The 26,453-nt window shown below is 39.3% G+C and overlaps 1 long non-coding RNA gene across 1 annotated transcript in view; it reads right to left on the reverse strand.

Annotated features, from left to right (window-relative positions):
* The window catches only part of LOC142829875 (uncharacterized), a 183,331-nt gene that overhangs the window by 100,190 nt on the left and 56,688 nt on the right, over positions 1-26,453 (reverse strand). Inside the window, exons 3-4 of the long non-coding RNA XR_012904755.1 lie at positions 26,134-26,213; positions 10,259-10,469 (exon numbers count right to left, since the gene is read on the reverse strand). This is a non-coding gene — a long non-coding RNA (uncharacterized LOC142829875). The remainder of the gene's footprint in view (positions 1-10,258; positions 10,470-26,133; positions 26,214-26,453) is intronic.

The following is a 26,453-nucleotide window of genomic DNA, read 5'->3' on the forward strand; positions in this document are numbered from 1 at the left end:
TTTCCTATGGACTTGATTGAGCTGCATAGCACAACAGCAGCAGCCATCAAAGAGGAATTTTAAAACACTGTGTTGTGAGTTCACTAAAGAACTATTATTATAAGTGTTGATCAGAATTTGTAGTCACAGTACAAATGTGATGTTTGGAGTCAAAGCTGGCATTGGAAAACTACTTAAAATGGGACTTTCTTAATATGATATTATGGTATTGCCTCAACCATGGACCATAACTTGCTCTTGATGAAACATTAGAAGTTGCCAGAGGTACAAATGACAATCACCAAAACTCTCTCATGTACTCAGAACTCATGCAAACGAATTACACAATGCACATCAAAAAATTGGCAAACTGTTCAATGTAAAGGTGAGTGGCATCAACGTGAAGACAGTCAGTGCATTCTGCTTTACAAAACACTTTACGATGGCCTCACAAGACCGATTCAGAGTTGTAAGCGAACATCTTAAATTCCAAGGACTACACTCAAAGCTGTTTTTTATGTTTTACAGGTTTATTATCAGAAACCTTTCTTTAAGGCTGGATGTGCTGGAAAACTTGTCTGGGATGTTGCAAGAATGAGAAAAAACCATTCCAAAAGCAGACAAACTAATGAGAATATGCATCAAGAGAAGTGAAAGTCTAAAAACAGACCCAGGAGTTCAGGGTGAAGAAGCTCAGAAGGCTGAACAATCCATAATGTTAAAAAACAGCAAACTAAACAGCACTAAAAAAAGCCCCAGAATCAACTCGTGTCAATTCATTCCATCAGTCATTGACATGGGGAAAAAACTATTCACAAGTGCCTCAAACAAAGCCGGTCAAAGCATGTGCAAAGAAAGGGCTTCTTCTTATAATAACTTAATTATTTGTCAGTTTTGAATCCTGAAGAGAAAGAATCCCCACTTTGGAAAGAAGGAAATAAGAGCATTGGCTGATCAACTGAGAATCAATCAACAGGAAACACATGACATTTCTGAAATTCAAGGCTTCTGAAGGAAATAACATCCCTGGAAAACTTAAAAATCTTGTTCTTGCCACCAAAACCCTCTCAACAAGCAATGCTGACTGCAAAAAGGGATTCAGTGAGATGAACAACTTCATTACAGTGAAACAGACCACACTTACCACTCATCCTGTAGCAGACTTGCTATTCATTTCATTTGTGGGACTTCCTCATGCTCAGTGGAATCTCTTTCATATATGACACTGTTGCTTGGAAAGGGCCAACATGCAGCACATCCATCTCAAGGTATCTCACAACAACAAGGAAGAGCAGTGAGATCAGCTGTATGGGCCAATGTGAGAGTTTTATAAGGTTGCTTCAGTCCCTCCTCTGACTCCCACTTGCTCCGCTGATACCTTCCACATGCCAGGACTGAGCCCTGGAGGGGTCCGGGAAAGGCTTTGCTTTGGGTTTCCCTTAGAGATGCAGCCTCAACCTTGCCATCCCCCCTGGTTGCATCTGTTGCTGTTGCATGCTACCCCCGGACCTCTGTCTCCTTCCCTTCCTTCCTTCCTAGGAGGCTCCTGTGCATGACACCTTCCTCAGCCTGGCAGAGCAGCAGCTGCTGAGGCTAGAAGTTTTCCTGGAAACAACATTAAGCAGCAACCCAAAAGCTGGATACCCCAGATATGCTGAGAACACTCAGGTAGACCTTGCCTCTTGTAGAAATTCCATAGGTATTTGCTGTGGAAGCACTCTCCCCATCCCTCAAAAGAGCGCTGGTACGCTCCCCATTCCAGAGTCGGAGGCTGCATGCCTGGAGAATGCACTCAAATGCTGGAATGGGTGGCTGCTTTGCTTGTTTGCAAAAGGACAGTAGATATGTGTATGTCACTGCAATCATATGCACCTGCTGCCAACCAGCAGTGATTTCAGCAACCAGCCCCTCGCTGCTGCATGTAGAGAGCCAGTAGCTGCTGCTATGCCCAGCACTGGGCTAGGTCCACCCAGGAGTAAGTAAATGAGGCAAAAACCACAGCCAGGCAGGGTGTGGGGGGAAGAGGGCACTGGCAGGCATGGCACAGTGTAGCCTGCCTAGACCATGCCTATTTCCTAAATTAACAGATCTCAAAGGACTCTATAATCTTCCAGGTACATAAAAGGGAGTAGGGAAGCATACCAATGGGTGGCTAGGAGTAGAGTGAAGGAGAAGTGAATGTAGGACAACTAGAATAGCCTTCATAAAATATACAAGACAGGTAGAGAACATTTGGTCAATTTTAGCCTCTGCAGGACACAAACAAAAACAGAAAGAGATCTGAGATAGTGAGATCTTGCCCGTACATCCTAATCACATATTAAGTGTTTAATTCAATGTATAAATTGGGTGGAATCAAAAAACTATTTTTTCTTTCAAAGGTGGCACAATAATTTCTCAAAATATCCAGTTTTACCCTCCGATCTATTTGTGGTTTTGTCTATCACAAAAGCTAATTCCTTTCTCTATGATTCTTTCAGTGCTTTAGCAAAAACCTTTTGCCAAAAATAAGCCACAATCATGACACATCTTCCCACCATGTTTTCCATTTTTTTTTAAAAAAAGTAACATTTGAAGTTCAACAAGGGTCTGCAAACAGTTTGAACATCACATCCATTCTCTGATTGGGAGGGTTGGAATTGAACTTGGAAATGGTCCCTGATTCTAATGTTATTGGAGCCGAGGCAAAAACAAAACAAAACAAAACTGCCTTTTGTTCACACCAACAGCTGTGAAATAAACAAGCATGCCAGAAATGTCACTAATCCACAGACAGAACATTAGATGTGTTTAAGCTGTTATGTGGGAACCCTGGGATTTTCCTTCAGCCAACCCCACAACTCTCCCCAGTAAGCTGGAGAGGAGCCACAGCTGCTGCTGAGTGTGAGGTGGGGGTGAAGCACTGAGCCAAGGCGGCTTCTTCAGGAGGAGGAGAGAAGAGAAATGTGACAGTGAATTTTCACTTTTCAGGCTTTTATTCCAACACAGCATTGTTAGTAGTAGCTTTAATTTCTATATCAAAGTCATGCAAAGGGATCGATGAAGTCACCACCACACATGCTATTCTTTAAAGCAAAACAAACAACAAGCTGCTTTACTCCAGGTAGTGCCCATCTCTTAGCAGACACAGGAACTAAGTTTAGGGTGCTTAGAAGTATCTATCTCAAAGAGGATGGAGTTTAACACACAACCCTCTCATCATCATCTTCCTTTAGCTAGCTGAGGCAGCTGTCCAGCTAGCATGCTGACTTTATGGATAGCACTTATCAGATGCTTATCTCTCTCCATGCCTTATACAAAGAGCCTAGGTTCTTAACTTGGTTTTGTGAATGCAGATTTCTTCTTGTGATTTTCTAGGCATCCTAAAGCTTAGCTGCTGTGATACTCAGAATTGCAACACATAATTCCCTTTGTGGATCCACCCCATGTTGTAAATGAAACTTGCTGGGGACCTTCTGTCTTCCAGGGATTGTATGCTGGAGTTGGAATTCTCCTGTTCATGCACAGGATGCGGAGTATGCTTTCTGCCATCCCTGCTGACTTTCATTATCTGATACAGAAGGGTGGCAGGGCCATGACCCTACCATCCCCCATTTCTCTGTACTTTGAGACAGCTGAGAAAAAAACTTCATTTTCTGAGAATCTGGCATGTTCCTCTGCAAGGCAAATGAGGTTTCTAAGCCCATGGCTACACATCTGAGAGATCAATGGTGCTATGATGCTATGGGAGTCAATTTAGCAGGTCTGACGAAGACCTGCTAAATTGATGAAAAGTGCACTCTGGTAGATTCCAGTACTCCACCGTAAGAAGCATAAAGTAAGTCAATGGGAGAGTGTCTTCTGTCAACACAGGACAGTGTAGACACTGCAGTAAATGGACCTAAACTATGTCCATTCCAGTTACATTATTCTCCTAAAGCGGCAAGGAGTTTTGTGGCATCTTATAGACTAACTGAAGTGTAGGAGCTCCTAGCTGCAGTAAAGTAATGTAGGTTGACTTTCTGCCTAAGCTAGCTAAAGGAAGATGACAAGACCTTATGATGGTCTCTGCAAATTTGCACAGAGATGTCCAGAATCCAACATTATATTCCAATTGCAGAACCAGATCCTACTAAAAACCAGAAACCTACTAAGCAGTTGCACAAGTATAACTGTGCTCCAAATTTGACCTACAAAATCTGTAATTGTTAAGGACATACCAACCAGGGGAAGGGGGGAAGTCTTTGACTTTTAGCCAAAGTTGTATTTGCAGGTCAGAATTAGACTAGACTATTTTTACAGGGAAATGTAGAAGCCATCAAGAAACAAACAATGCGGAATTTGTAAAGGAAAGTTTTATGGTTAGTATTCATAATGACATAAATGCTTCATGGTGCTTTGTCATGAAACCAGCAGAACTTTTATTTCTCAGATCAGTAAGTCCCACCAATATCAGCTGAGATCTGAGACTTGGGCAAAGTGATAATACGAATGGTTTTAAACATATGAACTTTTCTTTGCTTTGGCAAGAAGCTGAAAGTTGTCATGCAATAAGTGGCTGGAGAGAGCATTAGGAAAATACATTATCTGAAAAAATATTGGATAGCTTCCCTCCTTCCTGGGGAGCTCCCCTTTCCTTCAGGAGTTCTGCATTTTGGGAGCAGCATATAAATTAGAAAAGGAATTAAAATCTGACAGAGACCAATGGTTCAATAAACCGCATCCCAACATCTGCAATGCAAAGCAGATGCAAGTTTATTCAAAGTCCATGATAGCAGAGTAGAATGGCAATTTCATGTAATCTAATTCTTAGTTTTATTGAAAGGACTTCGTGAGGAAATAACCATGGAACTATGGGAATTTTGGTGGAGTTCAGCCAACAGGGTTTGGTCTAAAATGAGTGTCAAGGTATATTACTGTGTCTACAGATGTACCAAGTACTTAAATAGTAGGAATAGACATGATACACTAACCACGAAAGGAATGAAGATGGATAGGTCCTGAAAAGTCCATAATGAAAACAGGCAGAAAATTTGTCCTTTCCTAATTTGCACAGACAACAATTAAGTTCTCTTTTATCTACAAAGATCAAAATAGACAGTATTCCCTTTGGCTTTGTATGGCAGCAGAAAAGACATATACCAGATATAACAGGCAGAGGGGATCAAGAATTTTTGGCCTGAATTTAGCATTATCCCTTCCTGAAAAAATGAAGGGCCTGGACACTAGATTCTTGTTTCTCTCACACACACTTTGCTCTTTGTACATCAGCATATTTTGTTCTAAAAACAGTGCCTGGAATGTACATTGGGGGGAGGAGGGTTAGTGCATTTTTTTACTATGCTGCAAGCTGAGTACCTGTCAGTATTTTATTTTGCATTCTTAATACCAACATTAGTATTAGAATATTCTTCATCTAAAATCATTTCAAAGCATTAATTCTTAAAGTGTCTATGTACATTCTCCATAAAAACCTATTTCCAATAGATAATTAGGTTTTGTAAGAAAATTGGATTTAAGAGAAATACAAAATTTCTCAAAAAAGAAAAAAACTGGACAAAAAAATCAACTTCTACCAGAAAAACATACTTTGCAGGATAGTGTTCATCTTTTTAACCTTTTGGATGTACTATAAATCTATAACTTCTTTACAAGTTTTCCACTTCCCCTTATATAAATAATGGTGATAATCCAGCTAGTGTCATAAAGCATACTCTCCTTTTAACTGAAAGTCTCACAAATGGACAAAATCCAATATTCAGAATTCTGATCTGTCAGTAGTATACACACAAGCCATTACAGGGTATTATTTTGTAACTGGACATGCATAGTGCTACTCCCAATTTGCATTCTCACCACACTTATGCATGCAAATTAGGCAGTTACACAAACAAATGTCCAATTATGAGACTAACTTTCCATTTCCACAAACCATTAAAATAAATTTGTATGTACAAGTACATTCACTGAAGTCCATTCAGAAAAAAAATCAGGCTCAAACTTTCCCATTAGACACAACTAGTTTGCTAGTAACATCTAACACTTATGAGTATTAGATTGGACATTCTAGCTCACAATAGTAATGAAAAAAAGTCAGACTAGCATGGAAGTTAAGTCTTCTGAATATTGCACGAGGAACAATACTGAGTAAGGTAAAATGGAGGATATGAATGGGTTTCATGTGAAATGTACTGTATGTTCATTAAATACAAATTGCAATCCGTTGAACAGGCATTTCTCACACTAGATGGATGATTATGAGCATTAACATTTATGAACTAATACCCCATTGACAAATCATAATTTAAGGCCATGCATAACCTGGATCATAATCATTTGAATATTATTATTGCAGGCATTTCCCCTCCATTGTTAATGATTTAGCATTGTGAAAGGAAATCAGTTTTTATTAAATTTTGGAGACAAAGAAGGCATAATTCATTATAGAAAGAGTAATTTTGTTTAACATGAGAGAAAATAGATTTGGATAATTGTATTCCATTTATATGACTCTCATAACTTTATATTTATACTGTAAGAAGGGCTATCAAAATAGTTAAAATTTTATGTCAGTTTTGATACAAGTAAAGAAAACCAGTATATAAATAAAAAACATAGTTCTAGTAAACCCAGTAGAATAAAATTCAGTGAGTATAGTATAAGGCATTAAACAGAAAACGTCAAATACTTTGTTAAAGATGTACATATTACAGAGGTGCAAAAATTCACCAGATAAATCCAGAATAGAGTCCTGAGCTATGATCGAGTCAAACCACAAGACTCATAAGTAGTAACATTAAGAAATACAAGTTGATTCTGTAATACTCCTTCCCCAAAATGGCAATACAGTATAGCATAATCAATCACAATTAGAACAAGCAGAGTATAAACTGTGTAAAGTCACATTGGGAAGCTTATGTCTGATAGGCTTCTACATATTTAAAAAACTGATTTAATCATTTAAAATTCTGGCCGCTCCCTCATCTCTCCATATTTTTACCCATATTCTAAAAGGACAATATAAAATCACTCTTCTGGCTTTGGACCAACAAAGATTCCTTTGAAGTGGAGGAAACCAAAGAAAACTTAATGGGAATCAGGATTTAGTCCGAGAGACAGAGAGAGAGATAGAGATGCACACATTGCACCTCCCAGCATCATGACTAACCCATTCCATCCCAGCCAAATGTATTTATAAGCAACATAGTAGACAATAAAACTTTACAATTTGAACAAAAACTGTACATAGATTCCACATTCTTTCTAAATTTTGCATTCCTTAATACATTTAAAATGACAAAACAATCATTATGATGCATATAAAAATACAAGTTAGACCTCTTTTATCTGGTACCCGCGGGACCTGACTGATTTCATATAAGGGAATCTGCAAGAGAATAGGAAGTCCCCTGACACCAGCGCATCAGCCCAGTGCCCCTCCCTACTATTGGCTCCTTCAACCCGGCTGGGCTGTCTGAGGGCCTGCCCCAGCCCTGGCTCCACTGCCGGCCAACCAGGCAGCTCCATCCCCATTGCTGAATGGCACCTTGTCTCATCGGGCTGCAGCAGCCCCAACCCCACTGCCAGGCAGGAAGTGGCCACAGCTGCAGTGAGTCACACTGCTGCCACTGCTCAAGCTACTGTGGCCCCGCTGCCCCTCAGGAGGATGTGGCCTGGCCAGACTTCCCCTTTTGAACTGCTGTGGTCCTGGCCCCGCTGCCAGGTGGCACAGTCCTGATCATGCTCTGCCCAGGCTTTTGTGGCTCCGCTGATAGCAGACTTGCAGGGCTGCACTGGGCTCCAGGTTGCTGGCCCTCCTGCCCCAGGTCCCTCATTCAGGAACGTCCATAGTCATGCCGGACCACAGATGTTGCAGGCCAAGAGAATCCCAGATTTGGGAGGAGCAACCTCTACTGTATTTGAGTTCTGGGATCTATTTCCTTATTACTCTACTTGTATAACCTTGTTACTACCCTGCTATTGAAAAATAATTCATTGATAACATGCTGTTCATTCTCCCCCCAAATATTGTCTTCGTAGAGCTAATGAGCAAAGACGTTGATTACTTATATGCTTAAGACTAGTTTTAAAAGCACAGATACAGTTTACTGTGAAATTTGCTACTACTGACAAGATTTTTAACCATAGATGATACTTTGGCTATGTCTAGACTGCATTCCTCTCTCAAAAGAGAAATGCAAACGAAGTAAATCGAAAAAGCAAATGAAGCACAGATTTACAAATCTCGCGCTTCATTTGCTTAATTGCATCCAAGTGCTTTTTCAGAAAAGGTTTTTTTGGGAAAAAATGCAGACTAGATGGGTTTCTTTTGGGAAAAAAAACCTCTCTCAAAAGAACACTTAATCCTGAAAAAATGAGGTTTACAGGTTCTTTCGAAAAAGGGTTTTGGTTTTTTTTCCGAAGAATCCCATCTAGACCATGGGGTTTTTATTTTTTTTTTTTAGAAAAACCCTTTTTCAAAAAAGCGCTTGGACGCAATTATACAACTGAAGTGTGAGAGTTGTATAACCGCACTTCATTTGTATTTTTGATTTCCTTCATTTGCATTCCTTTTTCGAGAGAGGAATGCTGTACTGGGACCTGTGCTATTTAACATAATCATAAATGCTCTGAAAAATTGTGTGAACAGTTTGCAAAGGACACAAAATGATTCAAGATAGTTAATTCCAAAACAAACTTTAAAGTGTTACCAAAAGATCTCACTGCAGTGAGTGACTGGGAAACAAAATGGCACATGAAATTCAATGTTGGGAAGTGAAAAGTAATGCACACTGGCAAAAATAATCCCAACTATACATATACAGCGATGTGGTCTAATTTAGATGTTATCTCTTTAGAAAGAGTTCTTGGGGTTACTGTGGATATTTCATCAAACAAAATTGACTCAGTTAAAAGTGGCAATCAAACATAAAATTACAAAAATATTAGAAATAACTAGTTAAGGGATTGATTATAAGAGAATATATATTACTACAGGAGGCTCCCGACATGCGACCCCCTGAGTTCCGACCCCCTGCACTTACAACCATTTTTGTAAGTGCGGAAGGGGCCAGAAACCTCTGACTTACGTTCTCGGCCCGCATTTACGATGGCGAAGAGCACCTATCATAAATAAGGCTTCAAGTTACATTGTCCCCAACTTGAGATGCTTCCCCTGGAACCAATTGCATCACAAGTTGGAGGCCTCCTGCACTACTGCTAATACCTAAACCCCTGATATCCTCATATCTTCAATACTGAATCTAATTCCAGTTTCCCCATCTCAAAACAGACATTAGAATTGGAAAGGGTGTACCGTATATTCCGGCGTACAAGACGACCTCTGATGTTAAAAAACATCCCCCAAAAATCGGGGGTCGTCTTGTACACCGGATGCCCCGCCGCCGGAGCCCCTCCACGGCTTTGAAAGCCTCGGGGGAAGCCGGCGGCGGGGCATCCCAGGCGCGCCTGGGCTGCGCCCCCGCCGGAGCCCCTCCGCGGCTTTGAAAGCCTCGGGGGAAGCCGGCGGCGGGGCATCCCAGGCGCGCATGGGCTGCCCCCCCGCCGGAGCCCCTCCGCGGCTTTGAAAGCCTCGGGGGAAGCCGGCGGCGGGGCATCCCAGGCGCGCCTGGGCTGCGCCCCCGGCGGAGCCCCTCCGCGACTTTGAAAGCCTCGGGGGAAGCCGGCGGGGGGGCATCCCAGGCGCGCATGGGCTGCCCCCCCGCCGGAGCCCCTCCGCGGCGGCGCGGAGGGGCTCCGGCGGGGGGGCAGCCCAGGCGCGCCTGGGATGCCCCCCCGCCGGCTTCCCCCGAGGCTTTCAAAGCCGCGGAGGGGCTCCGGCGGGGGCGCAGCCCAGGCGCGCCTGGGATGCCCCGCCGCCGGCTTCCCCCGAGGCTTTCAAAGCCGCGGAGGGGCTCCGGCGGGGGCAGCCCAGGCGCTCCTGGCGGCTTTGCTCCCGGTGCCTCTGGTCTGCTGGGGACCATCTCCAGCAGACCAGGGACACCGGGAGCAAAGGAGGCGGAGGGGCGCTGGGGTATAAGATGAAACCCTATCTTTTAATTAAAAAGATAGGGGGTCGTCTTATACACCCAGTCGCCCTATACGCCGGAAAATACGGTAGATAATGGCAATGAAAATGATGAGGGTATAGAATAGTTTCCATATAAAGAGAGAGAGAGAGAAAGCTGAGACTGTTCAGTTTACAAGAGAGACAACTAATGGGGAGATTTGATAGAGGACTATAAAAGCATGAAGTACGTTTCAGGTAGGAATTTTGTATATGGATTCATTTTTCTCTAACCTCCAGGAATGTTCCAGACGTTTGCAGAATCACGTGGAGCCTTCCAGCCTGAGAATTCCATTTTCCTTGACTCTCCTAGAACAGAACATAGCCATACGCTTATGGGTATATAAAAAGTTCACGATATCACAGCTGGGCTCTCATTTCACTTTTCTTAGTTCTTATATCTCACTGCTTGACTGGTGATTTCCGGCCTGGACTTTTTATATACCTATAAATTTCAAAACAAACAGAAAACTTACTCTAACAAGTGATGGACAACCTCTAAAAGTTTCAAGCTTATATTTATATTTCAATAAGCATCATAAATCTGAATACTTATCCAAAGTTTGTTGAAACTTTTCTGTACCTCTCTAACAATATAACTAGTGTAATGAAATTCAAATTATTCACTCAACCCTATTTTATTATTTATTATTATTATTATTATTATTATTAATGGTTTTATAAAATGGGGATAAGGATATTAACATCCCATTGTAAAGTGTTCTGAGATATATGGATGAAAAGCTCTACATACAAGCTAGATATTAGGTTGGTGTCTGAAGTACAGCCAACATTTCTGCATAGTAAATAAAATTAAAAAATTATTCGCTTTAGGATCATTGCCAGAAAAGTTTTAGATCATTTGGAGATGACAGTGTATTTAAAGTTCAAAGGAAATGACAGCTTCCTTTGTTCAACTGCATTGTGTTCCTCAAACCCACTAAGCTCTAAGTGACAGCCTGTCATTCCAAACTCTAACAATAGAGTATTGAGGGCACATGGCTTCAACAGACACACCACTGAGTTTTAAAAAAGCACAAGTGAAGACCTAGAATATCATCAAAAAGTGACATGTCAAAATACTCTTTGAGTGAGACTTAAGGAAACTTTTATAATGAATACGATTCCCTCTGCCCCTGGAGGTATTCTCTCTTTACTCCTACAATTACCAAACACTAGAGTCGTGTGAAATAAGCACTGAAAAACTCAAAATTTGTCCTATGCCAGTAAATTGAGCTTTCCCAAGAATGCAAGACTGTTTGCAAATTTTTATATCTGCAAAAATTTTTGTGGAATTGATCCGTATGGATGCCAGCAAAACTTTTGACCTGGACTGGATTCCATAGTTTCATGCAATCTGTTATATATTTGAGAGAGAGTGTCCATCTGTCTGTTTGTGAATCCATTTGTTCAAGAACAACTTCTAAACAGTAAGTGCTCGGGCCACCACATTTGGTATGCAGCTTCCTCTTATTGTAACTTAAAGAAAGGTTAAGGTTTGGTTGTGCCAGGATTGTGAGACATACATGGAATAGTAATAGAAATGTAGCTGTGTTAGTCTGGTGTAGCTGAAGCAAAATGCAGGACTATGTAGCACTTTAAAGACTAACAAGATGGTTTATTAGATGATGAGCTTTCGTGGGCCAGACCCACTTCCTCAGATCAAATAGTGGAAGAAAACAGTCACAACCATATATACCAAAGGATACAATTTAAAAAAATGAACACATATGAAAAGGACAAATCACATTTCAGAACAGAGGGGGGATGTGGTCGGGGAGGGAAGGAAGGTAAGTGTCTGTGAGTTACTGATATTAGAGGTGTGGAAAGGAAAATGTTTGTGAGCTAATGGTATTAGAGGTGATAATTGGGGAAGCTATCTTTGTAATGGGTAAGGTAGTTGGAGTCTTTGTTCAATCCCCCCGGAGAGTGTCAAATTTTAGCAAGAATGACAGTTCAGAGGATTCCCTTTCAAGTGCAGATGTAAAAGGTCTTTGTAGTAGAATGCAGGTAGTTAAGTCGCTGAGACAGTGTCCTTTCTGGTTTCACTGTGGGCGAAAGGAGAGTGTGATGAGGTAAGGGCAAAACTTGCCTAGGCCAAGCTAATCACAGTGTTGTTACCAACATTAGACAGAACCAGTCTTCTTAAAAACAATGAAGTTGGAGCATATGCATAGAAAACTTTGTCCATGTAAAGATGAAAGATTCCTAGAGATTAGGGTTCAAGTACTACACTGGACCCTAACCGCTAGGCAACTGTGGCGAAAAGGTCAATATTTCACTGGGGATTCAAGAATCTAATTCACATTCATAGTCTAGGAATTAATATCTGCTCAGATCATCCAGCATGGTGGCTTATCTCTTCCCTTCTTTGTATAAACATGTGTATGACTTATTTTACACAATTATATTGGTGAAGTACAACACTATGTAAATGTGATGGTTTTGACAGCCCTAGAAATTGATATCTTCCATGAAGTCATAAAACTGACACAACACAAGCTATGTTTCCATGGTCTGTACAGTATATAGCACAATGGGGATTCTGCTATGTTGTTCTATCTTCAAATCTGCCAGTGTGGTGTCACAAGCAATCAAAACGTGAGACAAATAACCAAAATGTGGAACAGCTGAGTTTTGTTGCATGCCAAGCTACACAAAAAATTATAGCCTGTCATTTAACTATAAAAGTTGCCTTCACTGTGTTAATTAAGCAGTTTTCTTTAAAGAAATAGGAACGCACATTTCATCATGTGCCAATGTAAACACTTCAGTTAGTCTATAAGGTGCCACAGGACTCCTCGTCGCTAATGTAAACATACACATCCCAAAGGTTTGAATATGAGAGCCAGTTTGCTCCTACCAAATGAACTGAGAAAGCCAGGCCTGGATCTACAAAGGGACTTGCATATTGCAATGATCAGCATTGAGTCACCTAAATTTAGATACCTACAGAATCAGTGGAACAACAATGGGATCCAGAAAACCTGAGTTAGGTACCTAGACAGAGGGAAAGGGGGCAACTGCCCTGAGCCCAGTGACTCAAAGGGGCCTGACATTTCAGTTGATGCTGGACTACTGGCCTGATTCTCATCTTATTTACATGGTAGCAAAATTAGAGTACCTCCCTTGTAGTTAATGGGAATTTTTCAGCGGGAAACTACTGTAAAAGACAAAACTTTAAAAAAAATGGATGGTCCTGCAGCACCTTAGAAATGAACAAAAAATGTAGATGGTATCATGAGCTTTTATGGGCACAACCTACTTCTTCAGATAAATGGAGCGAGGGATCCAGAGGTACCAATAAAAAGCAGAAAAATCGGGGAAAAGAGGAAGGAAAGGGGGGGGGCATCCAGTCCATGTCTTTGTTCAAACCTTGGTGAAATGTGTCAAATTTGCATATGCTGGCAGTTTCTCTCTGCAGCCAGTTTTTGAAATTGCTTTGTAAGAGTATAGTCACTTTTAAATCCATTAACGAGTGCCCAAATGTTTTCCAACAGGTTTCTGCGTGTTACCATTTTGAATATCTGATTTATGTCCATTAATCCTTGGTTGTAGAGACTATCCAGTTTGGCCAATCTACATGGCAGAGGGGCATTGCTGGCACAGGTCACTTTGGTGGCTGTGCAGTTGTATGAGCTTCTGTTGTGGTGGCTTATGTGGTTAGGTCCTTTGATGTCATTTGTATAGATGTGTGGACAGAGTTGGCACCAGAGTTGATTTCAGGGGCAGGTTTCTGGATGAGTATGATGGAGGTGTGCTGCATGGTTGCTGGAAAGAATTTGTTTCAGATTAGAGAGTTGTCTGTGGGCGAGAACTGGCCTGTCCCCCAACGTCTTGTTCATGATGCACTGAAAGAGTTTAAGTTGGGGCTGTCGGTGGTGGTGCTCTGGTTTTTGTTTGGTTTTTTGGGGCGGCGAAGGGGTTGGGGCCTATTTTGAAGAAGCTGATGCCTGGGTACTCATTTGGCTCTGTCAATCTGTTTTTTCACTTCTCTGGGTGGGTATTTAAGTTTTAAGAATGCCAGATAGAGGTCCTGTAGATTTTTGTCTCTCTCTGTGGAATTGGAGCAAATCTAGTTGTATCTTAGGGCCTGGCTGTAAACAATTGATTGGCAAATGTTTCTTGGATGGAAACTAGAGGCGTGTAGGTAAGTGTAATGGTCAGTAAGTTTCCAGTATGAAGTGATGGAAATGTGGCTATTTAAATGTATTGTAGTGTCAAGGAAATGGATCTCTTGGGTAGATTGGTCCAGACTAAGGTTGATCGTGGGGTGGAATTGTTGAAACGCCCATGGAATTCTTCAAGGGTCTCCTTCCCATGTGGCCATATGATGAAGATGTCATCAATGTAACTTAAATAGAGTAAGGATGCTAGCGGGCGAGAGCTGAGGAAATGTTGTTCAACGACAGCCATAAAGATGTTGACATAGTGTGGGGCTATGTGGGTATCCACGGCTGTGTAAAAGACAGTTAGCAAGATCCTTTTTCTCAAAGGGGGTCAAATTACTCAACTGTTTGACATTTCAATTTATCAAGGCCTCGTGAATTAAAAGAATTTCCATTTCCCATTTAAAAATTTGTTCTCATGTTCAGTGGATCTACCTGTTTCTCTGTCCACATATTTTGCTCCATTAAATTTTTCTGCTGTGCTTTGTTTCACTTCTGGTAGTTTTTACCATTCATTTTAGATGGGTGTTGGTGAATAGATTGCTTCAGATTCCCAGAGGTACTTTTTGGTATGAAGCATTACACTGTATATATTAATAATTCTAATCATATGTAAATATCCCTAGATATTTTGTACTAATTAAAAGGAGTTTTTGAAAGTTCTTAGGTACAAAGTCAGTTCAGTTATATTATACTAAGAATTAATGATCACTTCCTTTATCACTACTGAAATTTTTAAAAAATAATTACTGGCATGAAAGACATAAAGATTACAGCATTTGAAAAGGTAACCTATTTGTCATCTTTAATTACTAGTGTCCATTATATCAGACTCATTTGTCATGTTTATGACAAGAACCTGACCTCTCAAACTGTCTTTGCAGCATACAACATCACTGGTTCTAATTTTTTTATTTTTTTTAAATAAGATTTGTTTCTAAACTCAGGAAGGCCATGGGCCTGATTTTCTCTCACATAGATTGGTTTTACACCACTGTACACCCATTGATAACTCCTGGTTTACACTAATTATGTGCGTTAGAGACTAGTCCATAAGTGTTTCTGTTTACATTATAATACAGTTGGAGCAAGAAAAAAATAACAGTAGAGCCAAAATGTTTTTAAAGAGGAGAAAAATCACCTTGGTTAATTTAACTCTGAATATAGTTAATCCTCTAAGTGGTTCTAAATTGTCTCCATCAGTTAAAAGTAGCAAGATCAGGACCTGCTTTTCATTGCAGTAAATTAGCCATAACACTTCAAACCCAGGAGGTAGTTGTTGGTCAGCTCGCTTCAGTAATGACTGACAAAACTGGTTCGGTTGATGCCCATTCAGTGTGGGTTTCTACTGTTAAAGCCAGCTCAACTGTCACTATATTTTGATGAACAATTATCCTGAGCCCCTTGAGGCCTCAACTTCATGTGAACTCATTTCATGCTCAACTCCAGACAAACTATCTGCCTTTCACAGCTTTCAGGCAACAGCTGTTGATACTCACCATTTTTCTATAACTAAGTGTACTAGGCACTGCAGATCCATTTTTCAGCAAGGAAAAAAAAAGCACACTAAAGTAGAAGTCTAAAAAAATCAACGTTAACTATAATTGTATCAAAGGTACAGGCCTTTCAGCATGGTGTTCTTGGAAAGTGACTAGCTTATAAATTTGTAAGAGTCAATATTTTCCTATGTCCTACTTTCAAACACAAAACAAAAAAGCACAATACATGATTATCTTACTGAAATGAACTAGAGCTTAAAATCACTTGAGAAACTGGTATAAAAATAATCATTCATTTTGCCAGAAACAGGCTAACTGCCATCCCGGCTAATGATTATGATGCCACAGAATTCTTGACAAAATGACATCCTGCATGTTTGTGTCTGTCTGCCAAGAAGAAAGAACTCCAATTTAAAAGTGTATTTTAATTTTTTTTGAGCCAATATCTGCCCACTGCTTTAAATTCTAAGATATTCTAGAAGAGTTTCCTCTAGATTCCAGCTTGTATAATGGAGGAAGAATTTGGCCTCAAACTTTTAGTAAGAATTAAAATCCAGATTACATTCATCTATAGTGTAATTGCAATATGCTTAATTGAGCTATACGCAGGATGTTTTGGACTTCAGGGCTCCATGAAGAGGAATGTCACACCATTCAAGTTTAATAGTATGGCTAAGCACAAGAGTGGAGCGTGGAAATTGCAACTTAGAAACCCAACTAACTAGATACGTATTAAAATAATCCAGAAAGTCAAGAATATCCAGCCTTCACATGGGAAAGAGCCAACTTACTGTGATAAAGTCAGTTCTTACTCAAAATAAAAAAGGAGTCATATAAAAAATGGAAACTAGGACAAATAACAAAGGATGAATATAGGCAAGCAACACGGGAATGCAGGGGCAAGATTAGAAAGGCAAAGGCACAAAATGGGAACAAACTAGCTACAGGCATAAAGGGAAACAAGAAGACCTTTTATAAATACATTAAAAGCAAGAGGAAGACCAAGGACAGGGTAGGCCCACTGCTTAGTGAGGAGGGAGAAGCAGTAACAGGAAACTTGGACATGGCAGAGATGATCAATGACTTCTTTGTTTCAGTCTTCACCAAGAAGTCTGGAGGTGTGCCTAACGTAGTGAATACAAGCAGAGAGAGGGTAAGTTTAGAAGATAGGATACACAAAGAACAAGTTAAAAATCACTTAGGAAAGTTAGATGTCAGCAAGTCACCAGGTCCTGATGAAATGCATCCCAGGATACTCAAGGAGCTGATAGAGGAGGTATCTGAGCCTTTAGCTATGATCTTTGAAAAATCATGGCACACAGGGGAGATTCCAGAAGACTGGAAAAGGGCAAATATTGTGCTCATCTATAAAAAGGGGAATAAGAACAACCCAGGAAACTACAGACCGGTCAGTTTAACGTCTGTCCCAGGGAAGATAATGGAGCAGGTAATTAAGGAAATCATATGCAAACACTTGGAAGGTAATAAAGTGATAGGGAACAGCCAGCATGGGTTTGTGAAGAACAAGTCATGCCAAACTAATCTGATAGCTTTCTTTGATAGGATAACAAGCCTTGTGGATAAGGGAGAAGTGGTGGATGTCACATACCTAGACTTTAGTAAGGCATTTGATACAGTCTCGCATGATATTCTTATTGATAAACTAGGCAAATATAACTTAGATAGGGCCACGATAAGGTGGGTGCATACTTGGCTGGATAACCGTAGTCAGAGAGTTGTTGTTAACGGTTCTAAATCCTGCTGGAAAGGGATAACAAGTGGAGTTCCTCAAGGGTCTGTTTTGGGACCTGTACTGTTCAATATCTTCATCAATGATGTAGATATTGGGATAGAGAGTACGCTTATTAAGTTTGCAGATGATACCAAACTGGATAGGGTTGCAACTTCTTTGGAGGATAGGGACATAATTCAAAATGACCTTAGCAAGTTAGAGAAATGGTCAGAGGTAAACAGGATGAGGTTTAATAAAGAGAAATGCAAAGTGCTCCACTTAGGAAGGAACAATCAGTTCCATACATACAAGATGGGAAGCGACTGTCTAGGAAGGAGCATGGCGGAAAGGGATCTAGGGGTCATAGTGGACCACAAGTTGAATATGAGTCAACAGTGTGATGCTGTTGCAAAAAAAGCAAATATGATTCTAGGTTGTATCAACAGGTGTGTTGTAAGCAAAACTCGTGAAGTCATTCTGCCGCTCTACTCTGCAGTAGTTAGGCCTCACCTGGAGTACTGTGTCCAGTTCTGGGCACCACGTTTCAAGAAAGATGTGGAGAAATTGGGAAGGGTACAGAGAAGAGCAACAAGAATGATTAAAGGTCTAGAGAACATGACCTATGAAGCCAGGCTTCATGAACTGGGCTTGTTTAGTTTGGAAAAAAGAAGATTAAGGGGGGACATGATAGCAGTTTTCAAATATCTAAAAGGATGTCACAAGGAGGAAGGCGAAAATTTGTTCCTCTTGGTTTCTGAGGACAGGACAAGGAGTAATGGGCTTAAAGTGCAGCAGGGGAGGTTTAGATTGGACATTAGGAAAAAATTCCTAACTGTCAGGGTGGTCAAATATTGGAATAAATTGCCAAGGGAGGTGGTGGAATCTCCCTCTCTGGAGATATTTAAGAACAGGTTAGATAGACATCTGTCAGGGATGGTGTAGACGGAGCTTGGTCCTGCCTTGAGGGTGGGGGGCTGGACTCGATGACCTCTTGAGGTCCCTTCCAGTCCTAATATTCTACGATTCTATAAAAGAGTGGTAGAAGATAGAGGTATATCCGCCCTAGAATGGTGAAGGCTCTTTTCCGAATGCGCTGAAAAACATATCTCAGGCTAACGACACACATGATGGCAGTTAAAAGCTGCTAGCGACCTTAAAAACCCCTATTCTGGTGAGAGAGGGAAGGCAAGAGATGAAAAAGAGAGGTTGCTTTGGGGCAGCCACAGGAAAAAAAAGGCTTCCTATGGGTGTAAGGCTCTCCCTATAGGGGAAAAAGCTAAGATAACAGCTATTTGGAGAAATTCTAGCAACTGAGGCTACATCTACACAGCTTCCCACTTCTGCAAAAGCCTATGGAAATGAAGTGCAGATTAGCATATTGCTGTGCTTCATTTGCATAATTAATTAGGAGCCGTTTTTGCATAAGAGGTTTTTGCACAAAAACCGTTCTTCCTGAAAAAATGAGGAAGAATGGCTCTTGTGCAAGAGGGATTTTTGAGCATAAAGCACCTTTTTGCACAAAAACCTCTTGCGCAAAAATGGCTAATTATGCAAATGAGTGCAGCAATATGCTAATCTGCACTCATTTGCATAGGCTTTTGTGGAAGGGGCAAGCTGTGTAGACATAGTCTAAGAGTCCGTATAGTAAGGTAATATACCAGAGGAAGCGGCTGGGGAAAGTATTTCTCTGTGAGTTTGGAGGTTTCTTTTCTTTTGCTAATGAGGACTTATTGGGCCCACTCTGAGGTCCATCATGTAAATATGGACAACAACACACAAATGAACAGAAAAACCATCTGGAGTCAGACTGATTTACTCCAGAAGGGAGTAATACTGAGGTCCACCAGGCAAATAAGGTCCCCTCCCTCGTTTGTTTCTGAGAGAATCTAAGGATTTGTATAATCACAATGTTGCATAGTAACATCTGTGATGAACCTGTATCAAATAGAAGTTACTTCTATCTACTGCATTAAGAAACTTAACCTTCAAATATCTCTGGTAAATTTCCCCTCTGTGAAGATGATGAATTGCCCTACCCCTCATCCACAACTTGACCTTTATAGTATTTCCCAGATCAACAGTGCATTGCTATCAGTAACAGGAAATCAGTTCATGGCCGAGTGAATCATCCACCGATGCAGATACTATCCCAAAGACAGACATAAATCTATACTGTATAATTTATGGGACAGGTATTACCACTGAACTTGCATACCTGGGGAATTGTGTGCTAAAAATGAAAGCTCAAATTTACAATTAAGTTCTCTTCTCTCTGGCATTATGGAATATATCTGACCACATGGGAAACTTCCCTTTAAAGAAGCAAGTTTTCCCTCCCAGCCTTCCAATACTCAAAAAGTAAAAGGAGTAAAGACCAAAAAAAAAAAAAAAGGCAAGGCAAGGCAAGGAGAACAGTGTCTTAGTTTCCATTCACTAGAGGTTGATTGAATCTTTTCAAATTTGTCAAGTCCCTTTTCTCCAAAATGCTACCTGCTTTAGCTGCCAGTTTAGCCATGCTGCTGTGCCAAGTGTCTACCTTGGAAAGGAGACTGCCCTTATGTAAGCAACATAAGTTATTTGGCTGCAAGTACCCCTCTAGAGAACCAAGTTTTCTGTGAGGTGAAGAATTTCTAAGATGTTGAGTATATCCGTAAACATAGTCTGGCAAGTGCTTTTTCTAAAAAGCTCTCCATTATCACATTAATCCTCATGCCTACTTCTGGCAAAAGGATTGTATCCTGGGACAGTAGCAAAACATGCAAGCCAGTGTAGTTCTAGGAGAGAGGTATTTCCAGTAGCATTCTGTTCTGATAAGGCCAAAGCTGCAAGTTTCTGATTTTGTTTTAATTCTGCGGCAGTTTGTCATACCATTTCATTTTCTCTTACTTGGGTTCCAAATTTACAACTTCAGCTCGTCATTTCTTTTAGCGGATCAATTTTGAGTTTTTTACATCTGAACTGGGACTGAATACCTAAGCAACCCAAATGAGAAAAACTAACTCATTTCAGTTAGTTTAGTTCATTTCTATGGACTGATTGACTGACATATCCTCCTTCAGCTGCATTTTATGTATTTTCCTTTACAGTCTCTTGACGATGGTTGTTACTTAATCTTGATATTAAATTGTAATGTACTTTGAAATTGGTTATGACTGAGTTGGGAAAAACAAATATGTTTACGCACAATTTCTTATTAAATTATTTGTTGTTTGAATGATCTTGTTGAAGGTTTCCCAGCATTTGAACTGCAAAGAACTTCAGAATTTAAGTGTTTGTGTTTGAGTACTTTTTTTTTTTTGAAGACTGTTACTAAAGCATATTCTGATGCATTTTTAGATAGCAATTTAATTTGTCAATTAAATACTCAAATATCCAGGTCAAATTATTATCACATTGTTATAGCAACACAAGGCAACTTAGAGCAGCCTTAACTACATTGACTTTTGTATGTATAATACCAAAATTGGTTGGGTCCTCGAGCATTATATAGTAAACATCATATATCCTATAGCTATCTTGGCCACTGTGACATTTTGCTTAGTCCTATCTTTCTCTCAGATAGTGACAAAGGAGAGCTAATGTGATAGAGACCTAATGCAGCAACAGGACCAGATTTAGTTAGCTCTCAAACTTTAAATATTATTTTAGTATAATATGACATCTTGCTTTAAAATTCAATTTTCATTGATCTCTGGAAACAAGTGTATATCTGAAAAGCAGATAACTATACATGAAATAAAAGGGCACTTCCCTGCAATGTCAACTCTTGCTTGTTGACATGCAGAAGTACTGTAACAAGAAACCATGCAGCAGGCAAAGTGGACCATTCATATAAAAATAAAACGTATACTGTCCTTCTTTAGTTGGGTTTTATTTGATTCATCTTCTGTGTCAAAGATTAATCAAATTAAGAAAGAATGGAGAGTACAAGGAGAGAGGGTCTCGGTGATAAATTGTATTATCAAACAGTTGAGGTAGTGCCAGGGTGTAGAAAGCAATAAAATATTAATAGGGCTAGCATGAGAGGATGAAATATGTTGGTACCTTTTATTGGCTCATCTCATTGTATAAGAAATGAGCCCATATTTCAGAAATGCTACAGCACATCTATGCCAAGTGGCTCCTATGCCAGTTCCTCCAAAAAAAGGTCTCCTCATATGTATTATAAGGTATTGTCATGAATTTGGAGGTACAATTATTTTAATGGGAGATGTAGAAAGGACTATAGAAAGCAGAAAAAGAATGAAAATATCCAGTAGGGCTCAACAATTCTAGAAGGTGGATTTGATGGGGCTAGGAGGTCACTATCTCCCTTGTTTATTCATAATAAAGACACCATTCCCATGATATCAGTCTATGTTCAGTGCATGAGTATTCTCTGTCACTCTCTCTCTCTCTCTCTCTCTGTTTTTCCTTCTCTCAACATTTCTTCAGCTGGAAACCGGGCGCAAGAGGACAAGCAAGAAGGGGGTGGGGGAGCATGTGCACCATCCAGGCCATGGATCTGAACCTCTCTCTGCTTAGATTGCCTTTATTAGCAGAGAGCTGAAGAAGAATCCACTGTCACCCACACAAAACTGGAAATACTGGCAATTTTAAGGTTAGCTGGATCACATCATTATGTACTTTAAACTCTGAGCCTAAACTACTTCAGACTACAGAAGTGCGAACTGTCGTGCATGCTAGCATGCAGTGCTGTAATTCCCCCATATGGATGCTGCTGGCACAAAGTAAACAGCACTTAGATCACGTTGACGTAGGTCTGTCTGAAAGAGGACTACATTAATATGAATTTGGTATCTTTTAGTTCATGTGAACAGCATCCACACAGGTAAGTTGAATGTTCAGTAACATGCTACACTGTTACATCCCAGTACTCTAACCTATGGGGCCCTGTTGACATAACCTTAATATCACATTTTTAAATTAAAATGTATAGTTCCAAACATTATCTAGACATTTGTATGGAAGACAAGATCTTGAACCATAGCAGCTTTCAGATCCCCATAAAACCCTCTTTGATTGATTAAAAGTGGATTAAAACTAATCACCTTTTGATAAGCATATTCAGTATGTCACCAGTTCTTGTGCTTTACTACAGGTGACTGTACTCAAAATTGCAGAAAAAGTTAGAAGGAAAAATCCAAAATATATTTTTAAGATATGGAACACAACAATAATATATCCACTGAGCAGCCCCAGCAAAGAAAGCTTAAATGAAAAAAAGAAAAAGGTCCACTACTCTTTTCATCCCACAGAAACATTTTTTATAACAAAATATGTTTGATCTGTATAACTCGTGATCAAAGAATGCCTACAACCCACAATCATGATGGTCATGTCGACAATTTATGTCTCATACCCAGTGGGGAAAATTACTATAAAGCTAAAATCCCAATAATTTCAAGAATTGTTATTAATTGATTTAAACTTCATACAAAGCAAAGACAGATATTTGCTACTTGTCTACAGACACCAAAGAAAAATCAAAAGGTTCTAAGAACATATAAACAAAGCAGACAAATAAAGCATGCAAATACAAAATAAATTACTATATGAAGAAGCCATATCACATAAATTCAAGTTGTTAGGATATTGAAACTTTCCCATAACAATGATCAGCTGGAAGATGAGATGGGAGAAAATACAAGGCAAGAAAGAAAGAAAATTTAAAATATACACATCAAGAACAAAGGAGATATGAAAATAGCACCATTAGGGCACATACAGCGCTATTCTTAATCTGCTGCCCAATAATACTGAATATTCAATATAGAGTTTTTCCCCTGTAGATCTCAAAGTGCTTTGCAAAGTTCTATGCATCATTATTCCCATTTTATAAATGGAGAAACTGATGTGCACACAATCAAATCATTTGGATACCAGCCTCACTGCATGGCCTAAGGCAGAGCCCAGTCCATTTCTATGTACACCAAACCACAATGTTTATCAAATTATTTGAGTACCATAACAAAGCACTACTCAAGTAAAATATGTTAATATTCATCAGTACCAATGAGAAAATAATTTAGTATCTATGAAACCTAGAACAACCTGCCAATGCCTAGTGGGCATTCTGTTCAAAAAGGCTCATTTAAGTTGGTAACTGGTAAAACAATAGAGCTATTCAAAGATCATTAAATCACATGTTTTAAAAAGTAAGATCATGGAGTGAGAGGCATACCAAATCACTCAGGGTGCACCTACACAGCATCTTTAGCTCGAAATAAGCTACTCAATTTATGCAGAGGAAACCGCACAGCTTATTTCAAGTGTATTTCGAAATAGCTTATTTTGTAATTTAGCGATCTCTACACAGCACCAAATTTTGAAATAACTTGCTATTCGAAAATGCCCTTGCTATTCTAGGATGCTGGAATAAGCTGCCCATTATTTCAAAATATATTTTGAAATAAAAGACTGGTTCAGTAGACACAGAATAGCTATTTCAGGATACTTCCATTGTGCCAAAATAGCTCCAAAGTGTAGACATACCCAAAAACAGGAATGAAATAATCCTGTTTGTATTTCTATAAACTTTCAGAAACTCAAATTATGTGAATCATGTGCAAGTGTTGATTTATTATATATAAATAAAGTGAAAATTTGGACACTTTTCCACTTAAATATTTTTCTCATCTATAAATGCGGATTTGTTGAAATATGGAATTCTGCAGGAACATGTCAATTTCTGTGAAATATCATTTTAAAATAAATCAAAGTGAAATGTTTCCATTTTTTGTTTTGAAAAGACTTCATTTAGAAATGTATTTTATATTCCATTTTCATCTTCTATTTTACAGTTTATCCTATATTGCTTTATCTATTACCATTTTAAAGTATAAACCATAATGTTTAATATCATTGTCTTATAACAATACATTTATATTATTTTGCAAATGTCTAACTTTGTCTTGTAGCCTACAACTTCATTCTTAAATCTGCAAGTATTCACTCAAACTTTATGACAAGCTTATTTCTGCAATGTTCCAGCCATTTTTCTGTTCATTTTCAGCTAGTTTTTGAATTTTGACAACACAAATGCAGTATACCAACATTTGCACTAATACTACTGAAGAGGGTTATCAAAAACACTAAGCCAAGATACCAATAAATAAATGAGCTAAACTACTGTCTCTGTACACTTGTTAAGATCCATTCACAGATATAATTACTTTATATGCATATGATAACTGGAACCTACCCAATAATTTGTCTAATTTTTATTTGAATTACGTTTATGTGGCCCAGACTGAAAAATACTTACAATATTATCAAATATCCTAAGAGTGTTATCTTCTTCCTCTCACTGAGATTCCAAATTTTTGAAGTCCAAAATGAGCAGGTGCTCAAAAGAACTGAATTCTATTCCTGACTCCACTGCTGACCTTGAACAAATAATATCATCTGTTTGCCTCAAATTCCCCATCTATAAAATAGGAATAATTATACTTCTATGTTCTGAAAAGTGTTTTGAGATCTACAAGTATTAGTATTCTTTCAACTCTATAAAGATTATGTTCATAAAACCAGGGACTAAAAAAAACATCATGTGACTTATCTGACTAGTCACACCTATCCAGACAGCTCACATTTCAAAGATTCAGCAGCTAGTAACTACAACAAATTCTTTGCATTCAATCCATTGAGTAAGTTAAACTCACGGAATAGAAATGTATATGAAATAAACTAACAAATTTGAAGATATTGTGATCTGGTACAATAAGTAAATTAAAAAGCTAAATTTGTATAAATTGTTCAATGAGAACTATACATTGAACCTCTCTAGTCTGGCACCTTCAGGACCTGACCAGTGCTGAACCAGAGAATTTGTCAGTGACGGGAGGTCAATATTGCTTGGCAGCATTAACACTTCCACTGCTTATTGGGCTCTCAAAAGACATTTAGAGGTAAATTAGAGCTAAATAACAGCACAGAACACTGAGAGCCAGGACTGGTGGCTGTTAACATACTTTATGGAAGCTCAGGAAACTTGGCCACACTCATAATAAGTGGACATCTGGCTATCTAAAATCATGCCAGACCATGCATGTTGCCTGACCAGATTGTGCTGGACTAGACAGATTCAATGTGTAGTCAGTCTCAAATGACTGTCAGAACTTCAGAAATCACATACCAAACTTCTATTGTTAACAGAAGATTAACATTGTAATTGCTTATAAAGAACCACAAATGAAGTTTAAAAAAAAAAGAGGATACAGTAATATCTGATCATATTATATACTAGTGTAATAGAAGATCAACATGTTCTCACATATCATGCCGTTTAATAATTAACGGTTATTATGTTAATGTTTAATTCAAAATTACTTAGGAGTGCCTAGAATAAACACATAATAAAACTAATAGAAAAAAAGTCAGAAGAATCAAAGGAGGAGCACAGCACAATAAAATTGTGAAGTGGTACAAAAACATCTTAGCACATATCTGTTTACAACTCAGTGCAAATGTACTTCCTTAAAACAAACAGCATTCAGAATCCAGTGTGTGAGAGTCTCTTATTAGGGAATCTGATTAATATCCAGCTAAAGCATGTGAGATGCAGTAGCCTTGTAGCTTTACTTCCAAAACACAGCAATAGTTTGTACACAACCTGCTGCAGGCAAAGGTATCTTACATACTTTAATCAGCAGTGTATCAAAGATGAGTCAAGGTATAATAGTCCCAATTCTTCTATCAAAGACTTACCCTGTCTTTTGCCTCCCTGTAATTGTTCCAGCTAAACAAACACTGTCCATGATGCATTCACATATTGTAGTGATGGGTGACTATAAAAAGAAAAAAGAGGGAGGAGAGATATGTTAATTAAAAAGGGATAGGCAGTTCATTACAATACTGTGAACAATGATGTCAAAAGCCACAGGAGAACACTGATTAATGAGGTCTTGCAACATTGTACCAAAGCAGTAAAGCTGGGGTGGGGAACCTCAAACCCGGGAGCCAGATGCGGACCCCGGCTTGCCTGGCTCTGGCCCCTGAGACTGAGGCTCCCCCCCCCACAGACAGTA

Source organism: Pelodiscus sinensis, chromosome 6 (assembly GCF_049634645.1).
Source record: "Pelodiscus sinensis isolate JC-2024 chromosome 6, ASM4963464v1, whole genome shotgun sequence".
NCBI classification, from domain to species: Eukaryota; Metazoa; Chordata; order Testudines; family Trionychidae; genus Pelodiscus; species Pelodiscus sinensis.